Source organism: Molossus molossus, unplaced genomic scaffold (assembly GCF_014108415.1).
Source record: "Molossus molossus isolate mMolMol1 unplaced genomic scaffold, mMolMol1.p scaffold_m16_p_4, whole genome shotgun sequence".
Classification (NCBI taxonomy): domain Eukaryota; kingdom Metazoa; phylum Chordata; class Mammalia; order Chiroptera; family Molossidae; genus Molossus; species Molossus molossus.
In genome coordinates, this window is record NW_023425377.1 from 57,211,499 (window position 1) to 57,234,132 (window position 22,634).

Genomic DNA, 22,634 nt, shown 5'->3' on the forward strand with positions numbered 1-22,634 from the left:
ACAAAGAACAGGTGAAAAGAAACATTCTCATAGATACAGAGAACATTTTGTTGGTTGCCAGATGGGAGTGGGTTTGGGTTTTTGAAATAGTTTGAGGAGTATTAGTTCCTCTTTGAATGTTCAGTAAAACTCCCCCGTGAAGCCATCAGGGCCTGGGCTTTTGTTTGCTGGGAGAGTCTTGATTACATCTTCAATTTCTTCTGTTGTTATTGGTCTGTTCAATTTTCTATCTCTTCCTGATCTAGTTTTGGGAGACAATGTGTTTCTAGAAATTTGTCCATTTCGCTTAGATTGTCAAATTTGTTGCCATAGAATTGTTCATAGTAGTTGTTAACGGTCTTTTGTATTTCTGTGGTATCAGTTGTTATCTCTCCTCCTTCATTTCTGATTTTGTGTATTTGGGATCTCTCTCTTTGTTTCTTGGTGAGTCTAGCTAAAAGTCCATCAATCTTGTTTATCTTTTCGAAAAACCAGCTCTTTGTTTTATTGATCCTTTAAATTGTTTTTTTTTTTTTTGGTCTCTATGTCATTTATTTTTGTTCTGATCTTTACTATTTCCTTCCTTCTATTTGCTCTGGGGTTTTCTTTGTGTTTGCTCTCTAGTTCTTTAAGTTGTGAAGTTAGATAGTCTATTAGAGATTTTTGTTCTTTTTTGAGGTAGGCCTGTAGTGATATGAACTTTCCTCTCAGAACTGCTTTCGCTGCATCCCATAGATTTTGTGTTGTTGTGTCTTCATTTTCATTGGTGTCAAAGAAGTTTTTGATTTCTTCCTTGATCTCCTCGGTGACCCATTCATTGTTTAATAACATGCTATTTAGCTTCCATGTGTTCAAATGACTTTCTTTGTATGTTCTTCTTGCAATTGGTTTCTAGTTTCATGCCATCTGAGAAGATGCTTGATACGATTTTACTCTTCTTGAACTTGTAGAGATTTAGTTTGTGCCCTAACATGTGGTCTATTTTTTGAGAATGTCCCATGTGCACTTGAGAAGAACGTGAATTCTGTAGGTTTTGGGTGTAGTTCTCTGTAGATATCTATTAAATCCATTTGGTCTAGTGCTTCATTTAGAGTCTCTGTTTCCTTGCTAATTTTTTTGTCTAGAGGATCTATCCAGTGATGTCAGCGGTGTGTTGAAGTCCCCTGCTATGATTGTATTGCTATCGATTTCTTCTTTGAAGTCCTCCAGAAGTTTTTTAATATATTTTGGTGCTCCTATATTGGGTGCATGTATGTTAATCAAGGTTATATCTTCCTGTTGGATAGATCATTTCAATATTATGTAGTGGCCTTCTTTGTCTCTAATTATGGCCTTCATTCTCAAATCTATTTTATCAGATATGCCTATTGTTACCCCAGAAGATACAAATATTTTTTAATTCTTCCATTGTCTCTTAATTTTCTTATTGATCATTTGATAAAAATGAGTTTTAAATATTATATATTTAAATCTTTTTTTTCTTTTTTATAGTTTTAGCCTAGATTGGCTTTCTTACTTCAATATTATGAAAATATTAACCTGAGTGTTTTGAGTAGTTCTTTCATGTTTATTTAATTTTTTATAGTTGATCTTTAGGTCCTTGGTATTCATTGTGATGAGTTGTAAAAATAAGGATTCGTATTTTTAAAAAGAATACTAATGCTCAAGGTCTGTTTATTTAGTTATTCATTTTTGTGCTGCTTGCTGATCTGAAGTTCACCCCTATTATACAATAAATTCTTCTGTATGTTTGGATCTGTTTTCAAGGTCTTCTTTTCTGTTTCTTTGATTTATTTTCCAGTTTGGTTCTAGAAACACATTTTTAATTTTATAGATTAAAAATATGTTCTCTTTAATTACTCTGTTTTTTTTCCTCTCTGATGTGTTTTGGCTATTTATATTTCCAAATTAACTTTAGAATTCTTACTAGAATTTAATTAGAATGGCATTACATTTATAAATTAATTTAGAAAGAACTCATATTTTAAATACTGGATCTTCCAATGCAGGCCCCCTTTTCTTTCTTTCATTTTCTTCATAGGGGTACAGAATATTTCTTGTTCAGTCTGCTGTTGTTTAGTTTATATTTGTTATTGCCATTGTAAATGGCATTTTTTTGTCCTTCAGGTTTTCTATGTGATGGTATTGCATTTGAAAACTTTTTGTACATTTATTTTGTAACTGAAAACTATTAAATATTTATGTTTTTATAGCTTTTTAGTACACTTTTTTGGAAGTTCTGGGTTAACAGTATTGTCTATAGCTAATGATAATTGACTTATATCAAAGAGTTTTTCCCTCTTAAATTTTTGTCTCCACATTGTAATGAGAAGAATTTCCAGAACAATGATAAATAATGCACGCTATGATGCTTTTTTGCTTAATGGCTTTAATTGTTTGTTTTATGGGGATGTTTTTAGGGCAGCATTGTTCCAGAATCTTGAGTTGCTATCTCCAACCTGCCACTGTCCCCATTCTTTCATTGTGTCATGCAGATTGAACAACTGAACCAGACTCTAATTCTTTCTACTAAAGAACAGCTGTAGCTCGGCAGGTGTGGCTCACTGGTTGAGAGTTGACCCATGCACCGAGAGGTTGCCAGTTTGATTCCCAGTCAGAGCACATGCCCAGGTTGTGGGCCAAATTTCCAGTAGTGAGTATGTAGGCGGAGGCCAGTCAATGTTCTCTCCCGTTGATGTTTCTGTCTCTCCCTTCCCCTTTCTCTAAAATCAATAATAACAATAATAATAATAATAATAATAATAACCCCAGCTGTTATTTACTCTATGCTTTGTAGGAAGGTGCTTCATCCTCCTTTACTGAAAGACCCTGTCTCATTAAAGAGATTTACATGTGCTTCTCTAGGAGACAGCCCAACTACAGGATACCTCCATTTGTAGGTGACACTATCACTGGAAACTCCAGTCAGACACTGCAGAAAAGACCCTGCCCCAAGGCACTCCTGTGCTAAAAGATCCCATTTCAGCTCATACCTGGAGAAGTGAGATAAAATGAAAGCAGGGACATTGTCTAGTGGTTCTCAGCCATCAGGATGACTGCCCCATTCTATCTTCTAATATGCTGCTTTTATTTATTTTTTTATTGATTATTTTTTGTTACAGATGTTTCTCCTTTTCCCCCCACTGATCCCCCCCTCCCACTCCCTCCCTGCCCTGTCCCCAGCTTTGTTGTCCATGTCCATTGTTCATGCATACATGCATATAAGTTCTGTGGTTTATCTCTCCCCCACCACTCCCTCTTCTGGGGATTGTCAGTCTGTACCCCACTTCCACGTCTCTGGGACTACCCCATTCCTCAGACTGTTATGTTGATTATTAACATGCTGCTTTTAAAAGATAGATTTAGTGATGTACAATTAATCTATGTCAAAATATACTGACTTTAGTGTAGAGTTCTAAGAGTTCTGAAAAACACAGTCATGTTAACCACTACTGTAATCAAAATACAAAAATATAACGAGCTTTTAAAAAATCATTTTAACTTTTTTTAATTAACATGCTAATTGTCCCAGTGCTTCATGTTGTTTTTTTATTTTATATTTTTTATTAATTGATTTTATTATAGATGTTTCTCCTTTTTCCCCATTTCACACCCTCCCCGCTTCACCCCAACATTGTTGTCTATGTCCATCAGTTATGCATACACGTCCACTCTTCTGAGGTTTGTCAGTCTGTACCCTACTTCTGTGTACATGAACCAGGGCTCTTTTATCCACTCATCTATTGATGAATACATGGGCTGTTTCTAGATCTTAGCAATTGTAAATAGTGCTGCTATGAACATAGGGGTACATATATTCTTTCTGATTGGTGTTTCAGGCTTCTTAGGTTATATTACTAGAAGTGGGATCACTGGGTCAAATGGCAGATCAATTTTCAATTTTTTGAGGAAATACCATATTGTTTTACATAGTGGCTGCACTAGTCGTCATTTGCACCAGCAGTGTACTAGAGTCCCTCTGATCATTAGTGACATTGAGCATTTTTTCATATGTCTCTTGGCCATTTGTATGTCTATTTGGTGAGGTGTCTATTTAAATGCTCTGCCCATTTTTAAATTGGATTCTTTGTCTTCCTTTTCTTGAGTTGTATGAGTACTCTATACATTTTGGAGATTAAGCCCTTATCTGATGTATCAATGGCAATTATGCTATTCCATATAGTGTGTTCCCTTTCAATTTTGATGGTTGTTTCCTTTGCTGTGCAGAAACTTTTTAGTTCAACGTAGTCCCATTTATTCATTTTTTTCCTTTGTTTCTCTTGCCTTATTTGTTGTATCAGTGAAAATTCTGCTGCTTTTGATGTCTGAAAGTTTGTTGCCTGCATTTTCTTCTAGGATTTTTATGGATTCACAAGTCACATTTAAGTCTTTTATCCATTTTGAATTTATTCTTGTGTATGGTGTTAGTTGGTGGTCTAGTTTAATTTTTTTTGCATGTAACTCTCCAATTTTCTCAGCACTATTTATTAAAGAGGCTGTCTTTACTCCATTGTATGCTCTTACCACCTTTGTAAATTTTAACTGAGCATACTGTCTCAGGTCAATTTTTGTGTTCTCTGTTCTGTTCCATTGATCTATATGCCTGTTCTTCTGCCAGTACTAGGCTGTTTAGATTACAGTGACTGTATAGTATAACCTGATATTCGAAATGGTAATCTCTCCTACTTTGTTCTTCTTTTTCAAGATTGCTGTGGCTATTTGTTTTGTTGTTGTTGTTCCACATAAATGTTTGAAGTATTTGTTCTAGTTCTGTAAAATATGTCATTGGTATTTTAATGGGGATTGCATTGATTGTATAGATTGCTTTGAGTAGTATGGACATTTTAATAATGTTCATTCTTCTAATCCATGAACAAGGTGTGTGCTTCCACTTTTTTGTATCATCCTCTATTTCTTTTTTTTATCCTCACCCAAGGACATTTTTGCATTTATCTTAAGATAGAATGGGGGGAGGGGAGAGAAACATCGATGTGAGAGAGACACATCAACTGGCAGCCACCCACATGACCCCAACCGGGACCAGAGACAAACTGCAACCAAGGTACATACCCTTACCAGGAACCAAACCTGGGACACTCAGGTCTGCAGACTGATGCTCTAACCACTGAGCCAAACCAGCCAGGATTTTATTTATTTATTTTTTCAATGTCTTGTAGTTTTCTGCAAATAGGTTCTTTACTTTTTTGGTTAAGTTTGTACTTCGTATCTTAATTTTTTGCTGCAATGATAAATGGAATTTTTTTTTTAATTTTTCTTTCTGTGAGTTCATTATTGGTATAATGATTTGTTGATGTTAATTTTGTATCCTGCTACTTTGCCAAATTCATTTATTAAGTCTAGTAGATTTTTGATGGAGTCCTTAGAGCTTTCCTTGTACAATATCATGTCATATCCAAATAATACTTTAACTTCCTCCTTTACAATTTGGATCAATTTAATTTTTTCTTTATGTCTAAGTGCTGTGGCTAAGACTTCCAATACTATGTTAAATAAGAGTGGTGAAAATGGACATCCCTGTCTCATTTCCATTCTTGAGGGAAATGTTTTTAGTTTTTGCCCATTGAGTATGATGTTGATTGTAGGTCTTTCATATATGGCCTTTATTATGTTGAGATATGATCCCTCTATTCCCACATTGCTGAACTTTTTTTTTTATCAGAAATGGGTGCTAGATTTTGTTGAATGCTTTTTCAGAATTTCTTAGTATGATCTTGTGGTTTATGTCTGTATCACATTTATTGATTTGCGAATATTGTACCAGGTTTGTATTCCTAGGATGAATTCCACTTGGTCATGGTAAATAATTTTTTTGATGTATTGCTGGATCTGATTTGCTGATTTTTTTGTTTGTTTTTATTTATTTTTTCTTGTCTTTTCTATCTTTATTGTTGAATGTATTACAGATATTCCTCATGTTTCCCCAACTGACCCCCTCCTCCCCACAACCACCCTTCTCCTGCCTTTTCCCACACTGTTGTTAGTGTCTATTTGTTCTTTGGTTTATTTCTTCCCACCGCCCCCCCACCAAATTCTCTTTGAAGTTTGTCAGTCTAGCAACCAATTTGTTCTTCTCAATCTCTTCACCTTTTTCACCCATTCCCCCAAACCCACTCCCATCTGGCAACCAACAAAATGTTCTCTGTATCTATGAGAATGTTTCTTTTCACCTGTTCTTTGTCTTGAAACTTTTGCATTTTGATGATGATGTGTCTTGATGTGGTCCTCATGGGGTTCATCTTGTTTGGGACTCTCTGTACTTCCTGGACGTGTATGTCTGTTTCCTTCACCAAGTTTTCTGCCATTTGTTTGTAGATGCCATTGTCCATAGATATGTATTCATAGCCATTTTGTTTGTTCATATTTTTTTTATCTTTTTCTTCAAGAAGACCCTTCAACATTTCATATAATAACAGTTTAGTGGTGATGAACTCCTTATTTATCATTGTTCTGGAAATTCTCCTCATTACAATGTGGAGACAAAAATTTAAGAGGAAAAAACTCTTTGATATAGGTCAATTATCATTAGCTATAGACAATACTGTTAACCCTGAACTTCCAAAAAAAAGTGTACTAAAAAGCTCTAAAAAAATCAAAATTTAATAGTTTGCAGTTACAAAATAAACGTACAAAAAGTTTTCAAATGCAATACCATCACGTACAAAACCTGAAGGACAAAAAAATGCCATTTACAATGGCAATAACAAATATAAACTAAACAACAGCAGACTGAACAAGAAATATTCTGTACCCCTATAAAGAAAATGAAAGAAAGAAAAGGGGGCCTGCATTGGAAGATCCAGTATTTAAAATATGAGTTCTTTCTAAATTAATTTATAAATGTAATGCCATTCTAATTAAATTCTCATAAGAATTCTAAAGTTAATTTGGAAATATAAATAGCCAAAAACACATCAGAGAGAAAAAACAGAGTAATTAAAGAGAACATATTTTTAATCTATAAAATTAAAAATATGTTTCTAGAACCAGACTAGAAAATAAATCAAAGAAACAGAAAAGAAGACCTTGAAAACAGATCCAAACATACAGAAGAATTTATTGTATAATAGGGGTGAACTTCAGATCAGCAAGCAGCACAAAAATGAATAACTAAATAAACAGACCTTGAGCATTAGTATTCTTTTTAAAAATACGAATCCTTATTTTTACAACTCATCACAATGAATACCAAGGACCTAAAGATCAACTATAAAAAATTAAATAAACATGAAAGAACTACTCAAAACACTCAGGTTAATATTTTCATAATATTGAAGTAAGAAAGCCAATCTAGGCTAAAACTATAAAAAAGAAAAAAAAAGATTTAAATATATAAAATTTAAAACTCATTTTTATCAAATGATCAATAAGAAAATTAAGAGACAATGGAAGAATTAAAAAATATTTGTATCTTCTGGGGTAACAATAGGCATATCTGATAAAATAGATTTGAGAATGAAGGCCATAATTAGAGACAAAGAAGGCCACTACATAATATTGAAATGATCTATCCAACAGGAAGATATAACCTTGATTAACATACATGCACCCAATATAGGAGCACCAAAATATATTAAAAACTTCTGGAGGACTTCAAAGAAGAAATCGATAGCAATACAATCATAGCAGGGGACTTCAACACACCGCTGACATCACTGGATAGATCCTCTAGACAAAAAAATTAGCAAGGAAACAGAGACTCTAAATGAAGCACTAGACCAAATGGATTTAATAGATATCTACAGAGAACTACACCCATAACCTACAGAATTCACGTTCTTCTCAAGTGCACATGGGACATTCTCAAAAAATAGACCACATGTTAGGGCACAAACTAAATCTCTACAAGTTCAAGAAGAATAAAATCGTATCAAGCATCTTCTCAGATCACAATGGAATGAAACTAGAAATCAATTGCAAGAAGAACATACAAAGAAAGACATTTGAACACATGGAAGCTAAATAGCATGTTATTAAACAATGAATGGGTCACCGAGGAGATCAAGGTAGAAATCAAAAACGTCCTTGACACCAATGAAAATGAAGACACAACAACACAAAATCTATGGGATGCAGCGAAAGCAGTTCTGAGAGGAAAGTTCAAAGCACTACAGGCCTACCTCAAAAAAGAAGAAAAAACACTAATAGATTATCTAACTTCACAACTTAAAGAACTAGAGAGCAAACACAAAGAAAACCCCAGAGCAAGTAGAAAAAAGGAAATAGTAAAGATCAGAGCAGAAATAAATGACATAGAGACCAAAAAATAAATAAAAAAACAATTTAAAGGATCAATAAAACAAAGAGCTGGTTTTTCGAAAAGATAAACAAGATTGATGGACTCTTAGCTAGACTCACCAAGAAACAAAGAGAGAGAACCCAAATACACAGAATCAGAAATGAAAGAAGAGAGATAAAAACTGATACCACAGAAATACAAAAGATTGTTAACAACTACTATGAACAATTCTATGGCAACAAATTTGACAATCTAAGCGAAATGGACAAATTTCTAGAAACATATAGTCTCCCAAAACTAGATCAGGAAGAGATAGAAAATTGAACAGACCAATAACAACAGAAGAAATTGAAGATGTAATCAAGACTCTCCCAGCAAACAAAAGCCCAGGCCCTGATGGCTTCACGGGGGAGTTTTACTGAACATTCAAAGAAGAACTAATACTCCTCAAACTATTTCAAAAAATTCAAGAAGAAGGAAGACCTCCAAACTCCTTTAATGAAGCCAGCATTATTCTAATTCCAAAACCAGAAAAAGACACAACAAAGAAAGAAAACTACAGGCCAACATCCCTGATGAACATAGATGCCAAAATCCTGAACAGAATACTAGCAAATCGGATCCAGCAATACACCAGAAAAATTATCCACCATGACCAAGTGGGATTCATCCCAGGGATGCAAGGCTGGTACAATATTTGCAAATCCATAAACGTGATACACGACATAAATAAAATGAAGAATAAAATCCACAAGATAATATCAATAGATGCTGAAAAACCGTTCGACAAAATCCAGCATCCATTTCTGATAAAAACACTCAGCAGTGTGGGAATAGAGGGATCATATCTAGACATAATAAATGCCATATATGAAAGACCTACAGCCAACATCATACTCAATGGGCAAAAACTAAAAGCATTTCCCTTAAGAACAGGAACAAGGCAAGGATGCCCATTTTCGCCACTCCTATTTAACATAGTACTGGAAGTCTTAGCCACAGTAATCAGACAGGAAGAAAAAATAAAAGGGATCCAAATTGGAAAGGAGGAAGTGAAATTGACATTATTTGCAGATGAAATGATACTATACATAGAAAACCCCAAAGACTCCATCAGATTTTACTAGACTTAATAAATGAATTTGGCAAAGTAGCAGGATACAAAATTAACGTCAAGAAATCGATGGCAATCTTATACACCAATGATGAACTGACAGAAAGAGAAACTAAGCAAACAATCCCATTTACCATTGCGGCAAAAAAAATTAAGATACCTAGGAATAATCTTAACCAAAGAAATAAAGGACCTATTCGCAGAAAACTACAGGTCTTTGAAAAAAGAAATAGAGGAAGATATATAAAAGTGGAAGCACATACCTTGTTCATGGATTGAGAGAATTAACATCATTAAAATGTCTATATTACCCAAAGCAATCTATATATTCAACGCAATCCCCATCAAAATACCAACGGCATACTTCACAGAATTAGAGCAATTATTTCAAAAGTTCATATGGAACCCAAAAAGGCTTCGAATAGGCACAGCAATCTTGAAAAGGAAGAACAAATTTGGAGGGATCGCAATACCAGATTTCAGGTTATACTACAAAGCCACTGTAATCAAAACAGCCTGGTACTGGCACAAGAAAAGGCATATAGACCAGTGGAATAGAACAGAGAACCCAGAAATGGACCCAAGGCAATATGCACAATTAATATTTGACAAAGGCGGCAAATGCATACAGTGGAGTAAGGACAGCCTCTTTAAAAAAATGGTGCTGGGAAAATTGGACAGCTACTTGCAGAAAAATGAAACTAGACCATCCACTTACAACCTTCACGAGAATAAACTCAAAATGGATAAAAGACTTAAATGTAACTCATGAATCCATAAAAATCCTAGAAGAGACTGTAGGCAACAAAATTTCAGACATCATACGCAGCAGAATTTTTACTGACACATCACCTAAGGCAATAGAAACAAAGGAGAAAATGAACACATGGGACTACATCAAACTCAAAAGCTTCTGCACAGCGAAAGATACAATCATAAAAACGAAAAGGCTACCCACTGTATGGGAGAGCATAATTGCCAATGATATATCAGATAAGGGGTTAATTTCTAATATATATAGAGTGCTCATACAACTTCACAAAAGGAAGACAAAGAATCCAATTAAAAAATGTGCAGAGGAACTAAATAGACACCTCTCCAAACAGGACATACAAATGGCTAAGAAACATATGAAGAAATGCTCATCATCACTAATCATCAGAGAGATGCAAATCAAAACAACAATGAGGTATCACCTCACACCTGTCAGAATGGCCGCCATCAACAAATCATCAAACAACAAGTGTTGGCGATGGTGTGGAGAAAAGGGGACTCTAGTATACTGCTGGTGGGAATGCAGACTGGTGCAGCCCCTATGGAAAACAATATGGTGTTACCTCAAAAAATTAAAAATTGAACTTCCATTTGACCCAGTGATCCCACTTCTAGGAATATTCCCTAAGAAGCTTGAAACGCCAATCAGAAAGAATATATGTACCCCCATCTTTGTAGCAGCACTATTTATAATAGCTAAGATCTGGAAACAGCCCAAGTGTCCATCAGTAGACAAATGGATAAAAAAGCTGTGGTACATATACACAATGGAGTACTACGCAGCTGTAATAAAGAAAGACCTCTTATCCTTTGAGAGTACATGGAGGGACCTGGAAAGTATCATCCTAAGTGAAACAAGCCAAACAGAGAAAGACAAGTTTCATATGATCTCACTTATTTGTGGAATATAATGAACATAACAGTCTGAGGAAGGGGGTAGTCCCAGAGAGGCAGAAATGGGATACAGACTGACAATCCCCTAAATAGAGGGGTGGTGGGGAAGAAATAAACCACAGAACTTATATGCATGTATGCATGAACAGTGGACATGGACAACAAACTGGGGAAAGGGCAGGGAGGGAGGGGGAGAGGGGAATCAGTGGGGGAAAAAGGAGAAACATCTGTAACAAAATTAAAAATAATAATAATAAAATATATATATATATATATACATATATATATATATGTGTATATATATATATATATTTGTATCTTGGCCTGGCCAGTTTGGCTCAGTGGTTAGAGCGTTGGCCTGTGGTGCAGAGAGGGCCACAATATTCTTTTTAAAGATACCTTTATTGAGGTAAAATTTACATACAACAAACTGCATATACTATATAAATATTAATAGAAATTAATAAATAGACAGTATTATAATAACAGTAGGGGACTTTAATATGCCATATTTGACAATAAATCAATGTTTCAGAACATAAGGCTATAGCTGTCTTAAATAACACCACAGACCAAAGGTATCTAATATTCATGTAAAAACATCCCATTTAATAGAAACAGAGTATACATTCATCTCAAGCACACATGGATGATTCTCCAGTACATAGATAATAGATACATGATAGATGATAGATGGATAGATAAATAGATAGATTATAGATAGATGATAGCTAGATAGATATAAATAGATTTAAATAGAGATTGATATATGATAGATGATGATATAGATAGATAGATGATAGATAGATGATAGATGATGATGATAGACAAATGATGAGATAGATAGATAGATAGATTGATTGATAGATGATAGATAGATGATAGATAGACAGATAGATAGATAATAGATAGAGATGATAGATAGATGATAGATAACCACAAAACATGTCTTTACAAATTTAAGATGACTGAAATATCAAGTATATTTTCTAATTATCTAATTATAATGATATAAAACTAAAAATCAATAACATTAACAAAATTCACATATATGTGAAAAATAAACAATACCCTATGAACAGTCAATGGGACAAAGAAGAAATCAAAATGGAACTTTAAAAGTATTTTTTTAAACCCACAATCTATCACAATTTATGGAATAGGCAGGAACAGTTCTAAGAAAGAAGTTTATAGCAATAAATGCCCACCTCATAAAAAAGGAAAGATTTCCAATAAACAAAGTTTATATCTAAAGAAACTTTCAAGAGAACAAACTAACCAAAGGAAATAATAAAAATCAGAAAAGAAATAAATGAAATGGAACCAGTAAAATAATAGAAAAGATTAGTAAAACAGAGGGTGCAAAAAAAATAACAAAAACAACAAAACTTTGCTATACAGTAGACCCCTCATTTACCATTTCACTTTTCTCAGTTTTAGTTACCTGTTGCAAACTGTGGTAAAAAAAATGTTAAGTAAAAAATTCCAGAAATATGTAATTTATGTTTTAAATTGCATGCCATTCTGAGTTGTGTGATTAAATTTTGTGCCTTCATGCTCCATCCTACCCAAAATGTGAATCATCCTTTTATCCAGCATATCTATGAAGTATATACAGGTCAAAAAGATATTTTGAGAGACAGAGACATACTACATTCAAATTACTTTTATTACAGTATACTGTTATAATTGTTTATTATAAAGATTTTATTAGTAATTATTATTTTATTAGTTTTTGATGTTCATCTCCCAATGTGCCTAATTTATAAATTAAACTTTATTGTAGTTATTTATGTATAGAAAAAACATAGTGTCTACACACACACACACACACACACACACACACACACATGTATATAGGATCTGGTACTATCCATAGTTTCAGTCAGTTACTGGGTGTCTTAGAACATAACACCTACAGATAAGTGGGGACTACTGTACCAAACTAGAAATAAAAAAAAAAGTCAAATAAAAAGTATAAATTAAAAGTGGATAGCATCATACTTCCTAATATCAAGCTATGTTATAAAGCTGTATTAATCAAAACAGTATGGCACTACCATAAAAAAAAATAAACCCATAGACCAGCAGAACAGAACAGAGAACACAGAAATAAACACAAGCGTGTACCGTTAACTAGTATTTTTTTTAAACTTATCTTGATTGTTGAATGTATCACAGATGTTCCTCATTTTTCCCCCATTGACCACCTCCTCCCCACTCCCACCCCCCTCTTGTCTTTCCCCACACTGTTGTCTGTGTCCATTGGTTATGCATATATGCATATAAGTTCTTTGGTTGATTTCTTCCCACCCCCAACCCCCCTTCCCTTTGAGGTTTGTCAATCTAGCAACCAATTTGTACTTCTTAAACCCTTCATCTTTTTGACCCATTCCCCCAACCCCCTTCCCATCTGGCAACCAGTAAAATGTTCTCTGTATCTATGAGAATGTTTCTGTTCTGCTTGTTCATTTTGTTTGTAGATTCAATTGTCGATAGATATGTATTCATTGCCATTTTGTTTGTTCATATTTTTTTATCTTTTTCTTCAAGAAGACCCTTCAACATTTCATATAATAACGGTTTAGTGGTGATGAACTCCTTTAGCTTTTTCTTGCCTAGGAAACTCTTCATATGGCCATCAATTTTAAATGACAGCTTTGCAGGATAGAGTAATCTTGGTTGTAGGTTCTTGCTTTTCATCACTCTGAATATTTCTTGCCACTCCCTTCTGGCCTGCAAAGTTTCTTTGGAGAAATCAGCTGACAGTCTTATGGGAACTCCCTTGTAGTTAACTAACTGCCTTTCTCTTGCTGCTTTTAAGATTCTCTCTTTGTCTTGAACCTTTTGCATTTTGATGATAATGTGTCTTGGTGTGGTCCTCTTCGGTTCATCTTGTTTGGGACTCTCTGTGCTTCCTGGACATGTATGTCTGTTTCCTTCACCAAGTTAGGGAAGTTTTCTGTCATTATTGTTTCAAATAGGTTTTTGATTTCTTGTACTCTCTCTTCTCCTTCTGGCACCCCCAGGATGTGAATGTTGGCACTCTTGAAGTTGTCCCAGAGGCCCCTTACGCTACCCTCATTTTTTTGGCTTCTTTTTTCTTTTTGCTTTTCTGATTGGGTGTTTTTTGCTTCCTTATATTCCAAATCGATGGTTTGCTTCTTGGCTTTACCTACTCTACTATTGAATCTGTGTAAATTATTCTTTATTTCAGTTAGTGCCTCCTTCATTTATGACGGTGCCTCCTTCATTTATGACTGGTCCTTTTTTATGCTCTTGAGGCCTTCACTAAGTTCACTGAGGTTCTCACTAAGTTCATTGAGCATCCTTATAAGCAATGTTTTAAACTCAGCCTCTGTTAGGTTGCTTATCTCCATTCCGCTTAGTTTTTTTTCTGGAGTTTTGTTCTGTTCTTTCATTTGGGACCTGTTTCTTTGTTTCCTCATTTTAGCTGCCTCTTGTGTTTGTTTTTTATGTATTACTTAATGAGATGTGTGTGGATAGCTGAGACCAGATGCTGCTTGTTTGAAAAATTTAGGAAAACCTGAAGCAGGATCCAATACAAGCCAATCCTATGGTAAAGCAACTGGCAACAGCTTGGGTGGGCCTGAAATTTGGGTGGGGCAGGGCCTCAGGGAATCACCAGGGCAGGGCAAACAGTGTGAGCCAAGTTGCTGGAGTCCCAGATATGGCAACTGTCTGCCGCCCCAGGGCAGGGCTCACCAAAGGAACAAAGGCCTCTGACAGCACATCTGTCAGGAGAAAGCCCCCTCTCCAGCCCTCACTCCAATGCCAAACAGCTCAGTATCTTCCCTGTATGTCTCTGCCACCCCTCAAGCTGCTTCCCCTCTGAGCTTAGAGGGAGTGAGTCTGGGTAAGTCCATGCACAGACCCTTTAAGAGGAGCTGCCTGGGGCTCCAGCCACCTCAGCCTCCCTGAGCCTCACTTCCTGCTGGTTTTTCCAGCCAGAAGTTATGGGGACTTCTCTTCCTCGCACTGGAACCCTGAGCCGGGAACCTGGTATGAGATGGGGACCCCTCAGTCTCCAGGGAGGACCTTCCCAGCTGAGGTATCCTCCTAATTTTTATCCACCACATGTGGGTGTAGGACCAGCCTGTCGCACCTCCACCCCTCCTACTAGTCTTGATGCGGCTTCTTCTTTAACTTCGTAGTTGTAGGACTTCCATTCAGCTTGATTTCAGGTGGCTTTGAATGATGGTTGTTCTGTAGTTTAGTTGTAACTTTGATGTGCTTGTGGGAGGACATGATACCGTGTTTACCTCTGCCGCCATCTTGACTGGAAATAAACCAATTAACTAGTATTTGATAAGGGAGCCAAGAATATTCATTGGAGAAAAGACAGCCTCCAATACACTATATTGAGAAAATTGTATATTCACGTGCAAAAAGTGTAGCTAGATCCTTATCTTATACCATTCACAAAAAAATTAACTCAAAATAGATTTAAGACTTGAATGTGAGACCTGAAACCATAAAACTCCTTGAGGAAAACATAAGAATGCTTGACATGTGTCTTGGCAATGATTTTTTGTTTCTGACATCTAAAGCTCAAGCAACAAAAAAATAAGCAAGACTACCTCAAACTACAAAGCTTCTGCGGAGCAAAATAACCAACAAAATAAAAAGACAACTTATGGAATGGGGAAAATGCAAATCATACATCCAATAAGGGGTTACTATCCAAAATATACAGAAAACTCATCCAACAGAACAGCAAAAAAATAAAATATTCAATTAAAGAAGGGCTAAAAACCTGAATAGATTTTTTTTTCTCCTAAAGAAGGCATATGAATGGCCAACAGGGACATTAAAAATAATAATATTTTTATGTACCCACATGTTTATAGCAGAACTATTTACAATAGCTAAGATCTGGAAGCAGCCCAAATGTCCATCAGTAGACAAATGGATACAAAAGCAGTGGTACATATACACAATGGAGTACTATGCAGCTGTAAGAAAGAAAGATCTCTTATCTTTTGAAACGACATGGAAGGACCTGGAGAGTGTTATCCTAAGCAAAACAAGCCAAGCAGAGAAAGACGAATATCACATGATCTCACTTATTTGTGGAATATAATGAACATAACAGTCTGAGGAACGGGGTAGTCCCAGAGACGTGGAAGTGGGGTACAGACTGACAATCCCCAGAAGAGGGGGTGGTGGGGAGAGATAAACCACAGAACTTATATGCATGTGTGCATGAACAATGGACATGGACAACAAAGCTGGGGACAGGGTGGGGAGGGAGAGGGAGGGAGGTATAGGTGGAGGGAAAAGGAGAAACATCTGTAACAAAAATAAATGAATTAATTAATTTTTAGAAAAATAATAATAATACTATTTTTGTCTAGTTTCTCTGTTAAGTTCTAAGATAATATGTTAAAATCTTCCACTATGATTAAAAAATAAATAATAATTTTTAAAAGATGCTCAGTGTCACTAATCCTTAAGGAAATGTAAATGAAAGCCACAATAAAATAACACCTCAGGCATGTTAGAATGACTCATATCAAAAAGGCAAAAGATAACAAATGCTGGTGAGAATATGGAAAAAAAAGGAAAACTTTGTGCACTATGGTGAGATTATAAATTGGTACAGCCACTATATAAAACAGTATACATTTTCTAAAAATAAAAAAAGAACAACCACATGATTCAGAATCCCACTTTGGGAAGTATATCTGAAGGAAACAAAAACACTATGTTGAAGAGATGTAGGTAGTCCCATGTTCATACCAGCATTATTTTACAACAGTTAAGAAATGGAGACAATCTGAACTATTGAATCTGTGTAAATTATTCTTTATTTCAGTTAGTGCCTCCTTCATTTCTGATGGTGCATCCTTCATTTATGACTGTTCCTTTTTTATGCTCTTGAAGCCTACACTAAGTTCACTGAGGTTCTCACTAAGTTCATTGAGCATCCTTATAAGCAGTGTTTTGAACTCAGCCTTTGTTAGGTTGCTTATCTCCATTCCACTTAGTTCTTTTTCTGGAGTTTTGTTCTGTTCTTTTATTTGGGGCCTGTTTCTTTGTCTCCTCATTCTGGCTGTCTCCCTGTGTTTCTTTCTATGTATTACTTAACAAGAGGTATGAGGCTAGCTGAGACCAGATGCTGTTTGTTTGAAAGAATTTAGGAAAACCTGAAGCAGGATTCAAGACAGGCCAATCTTATGGTAAAGCAATTGGCAACAGCTTGGGTAGGCTTGAAAGTGGGGCGGAGCAGGGCCTATGGAATCACCAGGGCAGGGCAACCAGGTTGCTAGAGTCCCTGATATGGCAACTGTCTGCCGCCACAGGGAAGGGATCACCAAAGGAATAAAGGCCTCTGACAGCTTGTTTGTGCCAGAGGAAGTCCCCTCTCCAGCCCTCACTCCAATGCCAAACAGCTCAGTGCTTCCCTGTATGTCTCTGGTGCCCCTCGAGCTGCCTCCCCTCCAAGCTTAGAGGGGGAGAGTCTGATAAGTTCGTGTGCATGCCTTTTAAGAGGAGCTGCCTGGGGCTCCAGCCGCCTCAGACTTCCTGAGCCTCAGTTTTCGCTGTTTTTATCAGCCAGAAGTTATGGGGACCTCCTTTCCTGGCAGTAGAACCCTGATCAAGGTGCCTGGTGTGGGACTGGGACCCCTCAGTCCCCAGAGAGGACCTTTCCAGCTGAGCTATCCTTCTGATTTTTATCTGCCACATGTGTGTGTGGGACCAGCCAGTCCACCTCTCCTCCTCCTACCAGTCTTGATGTGGCTGCTTCTATAATTTTGTAGTTGTAGGACTTTTATTTAGCTCAATTTCAGGCAGTTTTGAATGATGGTTGTTCTGTAGTTTAGTTGTATCTTTGATGTGGTTGTGGGAGGATTTGATACCACATTAACTGATGCTGCCATCTTGACTGGAAGTTTGATTTCCTAATATTTTGTTAAGGATTTTGGCATTTGTTGTTTAATAACATGCTATTTAGCCTCCAAGTGTTTGAATGTTTTTGTTGTAATTGAGTTCTGGTTTCATGCCACTGTGATCTGAGAAGATGCTTGATATGATATCAATTTTCTTGAATTTGTAGAGATTTGTTTTGTGTCCTAACATGTGGTTTATCTTTGAGAATGACCCATGTGCACTTGATAAGAATGTATAGACTGCAGTTTTGGGATGAAATAGTCTGTAAATATCAATGAAGCCTAACTGATCTAGTTTGTCTTGTTAGGACTCTATGTTCTTGTTAATTTTTTGTCTAGAAGATCTATCCAGTGGTGTCAGTGGTGTGTTAAAGTCACCCACTATGATCGTGTTGCTATTGATCTCTCTCTCTCTCTTAAAGTCCTCTAGAAGTTTTTAAATATATTTTTGAGCTCCCATATTTGGTGCATATATGTTTAACAGGGTTATATCCTCTTGGTGGATTGATCCTTTTATCATTATGTAGTGACCTTCTTTGTCTCTTATTGCCTTCATTTTGAAATCTATCTTGTCAGATATGAGTATTGCTACACCAGCTTGTTTTTCATTTCCATTTGCTTCATAAATTTTTTTTCATCCCTTCACTTTCATCTTTTTTGTTGTGAGGTGAGTTTTCTGTAGACAGCATATATATGGGTCATGTTTTCTTTTTTTCTTTTTTTTTATCCTCACCCGAGGACATTTTTCCATTTTTTGTTCAGATAGAGCGGGAGGGAGAGAGAGGAAGAGAGAGAGAGAGAGAGAGAGAGAGAGAGAGAGAGAAACATCGATGTGAAGGGACACATCGAGTGGCTGCCACCCGCACGACCAACCAGGGCCGGGGACAAACTGCAGCTGAGGTACGCGCCCTTAGCAGGAACCGAACCCGGGGCCTCTCTGTACCGCAGGCCGACGCTCCAACCGCTGAGCCAAACCGGCCAGGGCTGGGTCAAGTTTTCTTATCCAATCATCTATCCTATGTCTTTTGATTGGAGCATTCAAGCCATTTATTTACATTTAAGGTTACTATTGATTGATAGTTATTAGTTGCCATGTTTATTTTATGCCTGTGTTCCTCTTTCTCTCTCTCTGTTTCTTCTTGTTCTTCTCACAGTAGTCCTATCAGCATTTCTTGCAGTGCTGGTTTGGTGGTGGTAAATTTCGTCAGCTTTTTTATCCGTGAAGTTTTTTATTTTTCCTTCAATTTTGAATAATAACCTTGCTGGATAAAGTAGTCTTGGATTCAGACCCTTGCCTTGCATTACTTTGTATACTTCATGCCACTCCCTTCTGGCCTGCAGCGTTTTTATTGAGAAATTAGCTGACAGTCTAATGGGAGCTCCCTTGTAGGTAACTTTCTGTTTCTCTCTTGCTTCCTTTAAGAATCTTTTTTTGTCTTTAATGTTTGCCATTTTAATTATGCTGTGTCTTGCTGTAGGTCTTCTGGGGTTCATCTTGCTTGGGACTCTGTGTTTTCTGGACTTGTGTAACTTTTTCCTTCACCATTTTAGGGAAGTTTTCTGTCATTATTTTTTAAAACAGGTTCTCTATTCCTTTCTCCAATTTTTCTCCTTCTAATACCCCTACAATGCAAATGTTGTTACATTTTGTATTATTCCACAGCTTTCTTAAACTCTCTTCCTGCTTTTTAAACGTTTTTTTCATTCACTGCTTTATTGGGGTGTTTTTCTCTACCTTGTTTTCTAAGTTGCTAATTCGGTCTTCAGCTTCTTCTAATCTACTATTGAACGTTTCTAAGGTATTTTTCATAGCAGCTATGTCATTCTTTATTTCCTCTTGATTTTTATGCATAGCTTCAACCTCTTTTTTTAAGCTGTGGTAGTTTCCCCTGAGCTCTTCATAATTTTTATTAATTACTTGTGGTTCTCACCAAGTTGTTTGAGCACCCTTATAATCATTGCTTATAATTCTTTATCTGACAAGTTACTTTCTTCTAGTTCCTGTAGTCTCTTGTCTGGTGATTTCTCTTTTTCTTTCATTTGGGTGTTGTATCTTTGTCTCACCATTTTAGCAGTCTTGTAGTTCTAAACCCAATAAGGGATGTTGGAATGTGTAGGTGGGTCAGCGTGTATCAATTAAGGCTGTTGTGCCTCCCAGCTTCTTTTGGAGTATGGCTTCTCTTGTCTGCTCTGGGTACTGGAGAGTTGACACCTGGCGGCTGGAAGTGGTGTGTCATGTAGGTCTCAGCTCCCTGAGACTTGCTGCTGCTTGGGCTGGGGCACTGCTTTTGATCAGCTTCTGCTGATGCTGCTGGGGATGGGTCTTAGCTGCCAATATGTGCTGCTGCTTTCCGGGGTGCGCGGGTTTGTCTGGTGCCCTGCTGGGGGATGTAGGACCCACTGGTATGATGCTGGGGTGTGTGGTGTTCTACTAGTACACTGTTGAAGTACATGGGTTTCATTGGCATGCTGCTGGGGTTGGTGGGTTCCTCTGGTAAACTGCTGGGGCATGTGGATCTAGCTGGTGTTTTGCTGGTGTTTGTGGGTTTTGTTGGTACACTTATGGGATTCGTGGGTTCCACTGGTGCACTTCTGAGGTTTATAGGTCCCTCTGGTACTCTGCTGGGGTGGGTGGGTCCCAACGGTGTGCTGTTGGGGAACTCTGCCTGGTGGGGCTTAGCTCCTGATCAGTTGCTGCTGCGGGCAAGTGTCAGCTCCTGGTTCGTGCTGCTGCTGCTGCTGCTGCTGCTGCCGCCGCCAGGGGGTGCTCTCAGGTTCCAATCCTTTACTGCTGTTGGGGGCTGAGGAGGCTCTACACCTGGGATTTTGCTGCTGCTGGGGGGAGGGACTCCATTCCAACTTCGTTGCTGCAGTTGTCGGGGCAGGTCTCAGCTGCCCTAGTCCTAGTTTTTGGACTGGAGCACTGCTCTTGATTAGTCTTTGCTGATGCTGCTGGGATGGTTTCAGCTGCCAGCCTGAGCTGCTAATGCCTATTGGTTGTAGGGCTCTCCTCCCACCCAGTCACTGTTGCTGTGGGCGGAGGTACCAGGCTCCCAAGCTGGTGCTAGTGCCCTCGTGAACCTGGGCAGCCTGCTGTGCTGTCGCAGGCCTGGAGCCTGGGTGGGCCTAGAGCCTGGGTTGGCCTCTGGGCTGCTGCAGGCCTAGAGCCTGGGTGGGCCAGGGCGCTGCCATGGGCCTGGGGCCTGGGCTGGCTGCATGCCATCGTGAGCCTGGAACCTGTGGGGCAGCAGCTCTGCCATAGGCCAGGGTGAGCTGCTGTTGGGGGTGGGGCTCTGGCTCCCAGTCTGTTTTGGCTACTGCTGCAGGCACCTACTGTGTGCTGACCATGCCAACACAGCTGAGTTCATTGGATGGATGGTGAAGTGCACTCTAGTAGACTCACATTGCTGGGCCCCAGCCACTCCTTGTTTCCTCCTCCCAGGGAACATCTGGAATCCTCCAAAATGGTGGGGACTTCCGGTTTCACTGGGGAAAGTTTGCTGACTTGCCACTTACCATGTAGCCATCTGCTTTGTGTCCACAGCACAGGAACCTTCTGCCCCATGTCTCTGCATTGCTCAAGGTTGGTCTTCCATGCTCACATTCATTCACACTCTCTCTCACACTCTCTGACACTCTCACTCACTCACCCATGCTCCAGTCTTTCCCACTGCCCATGAACTCTTTATTTAAAACACAATTTTAAAGCCAAAGCTGTCTACAGGTTTTTGTTAGGGAAGCATAGGAGTGGGAAGCAAAGATTCATTTGACTTGTTCAGTAACACTAAACTCTGGTGACCCTGTGTTTCCCTGAGGGATGGCACAGGGTGCAGAAGCCTTCTCCACTCACCTTGGGGTGCATACTAGTCACTGCCTTTTAGAGAAATCCAGTTGTTAGAAAATTCTTGGTTGGTCTGAGTGGCATATAAAGGGCTTAACTTAGTTACGTACACAGAGCATGCATATGTACATGTGTGTATAAGAGGAAGGCCAGGAAAAGGAGTTCTGGGACCTCTCTGCTTTTCCACTCTGTAAATCATGAACCATACACAAATAATTTAACAGAAATGTAGTCAGAACTCCCAAAGAAAATTATTCCCTTTAAACCCACATATATATGTCTGTCCAAAATACACACAGGAAATAAGGAAGTTGGTAATTCCAGTATTAGGGTACCAGGAACAGAGAAGATTGTAAAGATTATTGATGATCTTGGTTTATGCCCAATGCCTATCAAAATATAGATGCTTGACAGCTTGGCTCAGTGGATTTATTTAATCATCCTTGTCACAGAGTCTTTGATGGAGCCCAGATTTCCTGAAAACATGGAGAGAGCTAGACCTGGCAATGTAAACTTGGGAGTAAGCTCTGTAAGAGCTTACTATCTTAGTTCAGGCTGCTATAACAAAGTTTCGTGGATCAGGTGTCTTATAAACAACAGAAGTTTATTTCTCACTGTATTGGAGTTTGGGAAGTACAAGATGAAGGCTCTGGCAAATTCATTTTCTGGTGGGGACTTGTTTTCTGGTTCGTAGATGGCTGTCTTATGACTGTGCTCTTACATAGTGGAAGGGGCATGGGACCTCTCTTGGGTCTCTTTCATAAAAGCACCAATACTATTGATGAGGGATACACCCTCATGATCTAATCATCCCAAAGGACCCACCTCCTAATACCATCATTTTGGGATTTGGGATTTCAA